The sequence below is a fragment of the Spea bombifrons genome, chromosome 4 (genome assembly GCF_027358695.1).
Source record: "Spea bombifrons isolate aSpeBom1 chromosome 4, aSpeBom1.2.pri, whole genome shotgun sequence".
Taxonomy (NCBI): Eukaryota; Metazoa; Chordata; class Amphibia; order Anura; family Pelobatidae; genus Spea; species Spea bombifrons.
Window position 1 is genome coordinate 109,941,373 of NC_071090.1, and position 6,000 is coordinate 109,947,372.

Sequence of the window (6,000 nt, forward strand, 5' to 3'; positions counted from 1 at the left end):
ATCAAGGTAGATCAAGATAATCAATTATACCCCATACACTGCATTCTACCTGCTAAAAAAAGAGATAGTATTCATCTATCCTAAGCTGTCAATCTAACTCATACAGCAAAACTAGAAGCAGCGGCAGCGCTATCTCTGATAAACGTCAGCCATGAAATGCCCCATCCATGGTTATCCATCCCCTCCTCTACAAGTTTCTATATTGGATTCAGTTCCCACTCCATAACTTTTGGGAGTTATAGTTAATGCTAATTATCATTATAATTATTTTTATTATAATTAACATTATAATTAATAATAATATGAGAATTAACAGTTTATTTGTGAGATAAAAAATGACATATTCCCTTTTAAAGAGAATGTCTTAGCAGTTTAGGTTATGCTAAGATATCTAACATAAGTTTAAGGTAAAAAAAATAAAATAAAACTTTTGTACCTACACTAACAAATTCCCATATAAACCTTACTCACTTTATAAAGTTTGTAAAGACACCGTAAATGTTGTTCTATGTCTTTCTGACTTAATTACAAGACAGATGTTAACAAACAGAGCCAATAGCAATATTCATGTTATTCATCGTCTCGACGTGTGACCACGTGCACAGAGATGGCTTTCTTTGGTTGTTGCTGGTCTACCTGGGCTTCTGAGTTACCAGCAGCAGCATTCCTGGCCCATCGGGAATTACCCACGACCTTTGAGAGTAGCTGAGGATGGGAAATTACATTCACAGGTTAAAAGATCGGTTTTGTGGGGATGTAATATTGCATTCTCCAATCTTAAGGGTTTAACCACTTTAGAGCCTGGTGCTTGTGTCATTTTTACCATATGTTTGTTAAACCATGCCTTTTACATAGTTGACGTACCCACAAAAATTAATTGTTTTGTTCAGGAGAAATTTATTATTTTGAAATAATGGAAATACATATTATCACTAATAATTATGTTTTTGCAATTTTAATTGAGATTCAGTTGTAGTGGTAGGATTAAAGGATATTGGGGCACATTTTCCCAGCGTAATATGGATCCTTCAAGGCTTCGCTCATAGTGTTGCCACTGTGACATCACTGGCCTACTTATAAAGTAGTTTTTATGTATTTTATTTTTCCTTTTCATTCAGATTTCATTCAAAATAAATCATAAAAAGTGTGTGTGTGTGGGGAGGGTTGGGAAGAAGAAGCTTTGTTTCTAGTTTTTATCGCTTTGATCTCCCCTGCACTGATTACACTGTGATGATGAAGCATGTCTCCATAGCTCTGAATTGCTGATTGCAATAGGCTGATCAGCCAGCAGGGGCAGCAAAGAAAAGGTCATCAAGATATGAAAACCATCAAGAAAAAAATTGAGACAGGAACAGCACAAAGGCACCTATTTTGACAACGACTCACTGGTTAAGCTGGAGTAGCCGGTTAATTTACAGGATTAACTAAATAAAAACAGGACCTGCTACGCTTCAAGCGTTAGAAATTGGATAAGGTCGATGAGGATTATATACAGCATCGTGTTCATAAATGGCTTAGCAAGCAGAGAAGCTTTTATAGTGGTCTACACCGTGATAAACGTAGAAAAAAAAATGCCAAGGTCCTACTGTGGCTTTCACATCAAGGGAGTCCGCATCGGAAAACTGACAGAAACTGACATGAGTGAAGCAGGTACATCAGAACATTTTTGCAGTCCAACCTTGGGGTTACCAGGGAGGGATTCTCAGGGTGTTAGAACTCGTAAACACACCAGATATGGACATTCCGGAAGGCCACACAAGAGTGGTCACCAAACCACCAGTTCGACAAGCATAGCACCCGTCTTTAATCTGTCAGATTTAGGGCTGCAACTAACGATTATTTTCATAATCGATTGGTTGGCCGATTATTTTGTCGATTAATCGATTAATCGGATAAAAAAAATGAATGTACATTTTTCATTTATTTAAAATAATTTAATAAACAAATGATGTTAAATACAAACAGCAGAATAAAAAACTTTGATAAAATGCATTTCTTGTCTTTATTTCTCAACCAACCCCTCCAATTTCTGCACATTTGAGCCCAGGCTTGCCACGCTGCCTCCCCGACATGCCACGCTGCCTCCCACATATACCACTCCACGCTGCCTCCCACATATACCACTCCACGCTGCCTCCCACATATACCACTCCACTCTACCCCCACATATACCACTCCACACTGCCTCCCACATATGCCACTGTGCCTGATACGCCTTATACCCCCTGATACACCACTCCATCCTCCCCAGACATGCCACACTGCCTCCCAGACATGCCACGCTGCCCTCCCAACATATGCCACTCCACTCTACCCCCAGATATGCCACTGTGGCCCCAGATATGCCTTATACACCCTGATACACCACTCCGTCCTCCCCAGACATGCCACACTGCCCTCCCCACATATGCCTTATATACTGTATATGCCTTATACCCCCAGATATGTCACTCCATCCTCCTCAGATATGCCTTGTACCCCCCAGATATCTCATAGTCCCCTCATAGAGTAACAGACCTGGTCACAGCACACTGACACCATACTTTTATAAATAAGTACTGGGTTAATCTTCACTGCCCCCAGGATTTAGATTCCCCTTAGTCTGCCCCCCCTTATCTCTAACTGCACCTTAAGTTAACGTTATTAAATTAATTAAATTAACCCTCAGTCCTCATCATTACATTAACCCTAAACACCCCATTAACCATAACTGCCCCTAAATTAACCCTAAACACCCCATTAACCACAGCATCCCCTAAATTAACCATAAACACCCCATTAACCATAGCTGCCCCTAAACACCCCATTAACCATAGCTGCCCCTAAACACCCCATTAACCATAACTGCCCCTAAATTAACCCTAAACACCCCATTAACCATAACTGCCCCTAAATTAACCCTAAACACCCCATTAACCATAACTGCCCCTAAACACCCCATTAACCATAACTGCCCCTAAATTACCCCCCACCTCCCCTAACTTTCAGCAGCCCAAATATTAATTTTATACTTACAGTTAGATGAGTGTCACAGCCATGTGGTTCTGGCCTTCTGGGAGAAGGAAGGGGCGGGGCCAGTTGTCACAGTGATTACAGGGAGGGACTGGTAAGTAGGAGCTGCTGCTGTGAGTCACTCAAACGGATTATATAATGAGGGGTATTTTTCAGAGCGTTTGCTGTGAAAAAACCCTAATTTTATAATCGATAATAATCGATTCAACTAATCGATAATGAAATTCGTTGGCAACGAATTTCATTATCGATTATTATCGATTTTATCGATTAGTTGTTGCAGCCCTAGTCAGATTTAATCTGTTGAGCCTTAAATCCATCTCAATTAAGTTTACTATGGAAGGGCTTATCATTTTTCCTTTTGCCAATTTACCCGACTTCTTCAAATAGGAGGTGGATAAATGTAAGTTAAATTGCAATTTAAGACTTAAAGAATTTAACTTTTTCAATAAACTTAGAGAAGGTGTATTCTCTATAATGTAAGTGGAAAAGTACCACAATTAAACACATGACTTTCCTTGATAAAGGAAATGCTGGGTGTTTTGTTGAACACCCAAGACTTCCACCACATGGGATGGAAGACTGCTGGTCAGCTGAGGAGCTGATTGACAGCCTTCATTATAATTCAGAAACACTTCCTCCATGATTACTTGTAGCCATCTTGGAAAGAAGGCCTTAAAATGCTACCATGTTTAAAACCATGTATCGCATATGGTGTTGACATTCAAAGGCCTCGATTTTCTTTAAAACAGAAGAGAAATTTTCTCAGCGCTTTCTTAATGTCCCGATTCCTAAGACTATATATAATCGGGTTGAGAAATGGGGCTCCTGTGGTATTTAGAAGCGATATAAGCTTTTTAACATTAAGCGGCTGTCCTTGGGAAGGAGCCATGTAAACTGCAAGTAGAGTTCCATAGTATATGCTCACCACAACCAAGTGAGAACTGCAGGTGGAAAAGGCTTTTAATCTATCACTGGTGGATGAAATTCCAAAAATTGTAGTAAAAATGGAGATATATGTAAAAATAATGAAGACAAACGGGAGTAGGGCAAAAAGAAACGCTACAGCAAGTTCCAGGATTTTCAGAATGGTGTTGTCTGAGCAGGACAGGTCCAGAAGAGGAGCAAGGTCACAGAAATAATGATCAAAAACTTGAGGACCACAGAATTGTAGCTTACCCACAAAAATAATGATAATCAACAAATCAAGAAGGGCCAAAAGCCATGACCCAACAGACAGGTGGATTTGGAGCTTGAGATCCATGATGGAGATGTAATGCAACGGCTTACATATTGCCAGATACCGGTCGTAGGACATCACGGTGAGTAAAAGACATTCGGCAGCGACTGGAACACCATAAAAGTAAAGCTGGGTGATGCATCCAGTCACAGATATCGTGCTTCCTCCATTTATTATCACATGGAGCATGTTCGGGGATATATTAGAAGTAAGGAGGAGATCGCACACCGATACCTGACTGAGGAAGAAGTACATGGGAGATTGAAGACTCTGGTACTTGGCCACCAACATAATAATCAGCAGGTTCCAGAGAAACGTCAAGATGTAGATCACAAGGAACAGAACAAACAGCAGATTATTAATAAAATATGGGTTCTGAAATCCCAAAAGCAGGAAATCTGTGACTTTTGTTTGGTTGAAAATCATCCTACATAAAAACAAAACACAAAAATACATTGATAGGTAGAATATTCGTCTTTATTTGAGCGCCAGCACCTCTTTATATATTTAGAATGCGTTTCCCTTACAAAGTGTACACCAAGAATATTTATTAAGATGGTGGGGGGGGGATTACAATTAGCATTTACAAAAAAAAAAATTGAATTTCTGTACATTTGGACACAAGTACATTTCAGCAAATCATACAGTCTATTGAAAATATGTAAATATAGATTTTTAAAAGTACAGATTTCGAACAATTGATACATAACTGCTTGAAGTAGAAAGTGTAGAATTTTGGTAAAAGGCATAACAATTTTTTTTTTTAAATGTAGGAAATACATTTAGTCTTATGACAAAAAACTGAGATTAATAATAATATTAATTCATAATAATAATAATAATAATTAATGTATCATTGCTTTTACAATTCTTACAATTTTAATAGCAATTTACATTCATCATTATTATTAGAGAACACAAAGTACAGACATGTTAATTGAATTCAATAATTAAAATTAGTTTTTTTCTTGTTCAATGTACATCCAATTCACTTACCAGAATTTGTGACTTTTCTCAATCTGTTTTTTTGTTTTTCTCCAAAATGAAAAATAGGACCTGGCTCGATAAAACGATTCTTCAGAATTTGTTTTCAAATAACAGCTTTAACTAATCAAGAGGTTTTTATACCCTCTGTAATACGCATTCTGTAACAAGTCCTATTCTCATATGAGAACACGGAGGATGGGAATTATACTGGGAGTTCAACGAAGGACTCACGCCTGGGAGAATTTGGTTGTCAAAAAACAGATTAAGAAAATGACATTAAATGAACTAGTTTGGCACTTGTGGCATAAATTACTTGTAAACCTAAATATAAAGGTTGATGGGATTTGTAGTAAATTAAATATCAGTCTTTTTATTTAAAAAAAAATATAAAAATATATATATAGGAATTTGTTCATCTACTAATATTTTAGTTGGGTTCTGGGTTTGTTTTGCTTTCCAAATTAAAATTTAGTTGTAGTGGTAATATTAAAGGATATTTGGGCACATTGGGTAATATGGATCCTTCAAAGCTTCGCTCATAGTGTTGCCACTGTGACATCACTGGCCTACTTATAAAGTTGTTTTTTATGTATTTTATTTTTCCTTTTTATTTCGATTTCATTAAAAATAGATCATAAAAAGTGGGGGTTTTTTGGGAAGAGGAAGAAACTTTGTTTCGAGTCTATATCGCTCTGATCTCCCCTGCACTGATTACACCTTGATGATGAAGCATGTCTCCATAGCTCTGCATTGCTGATTGC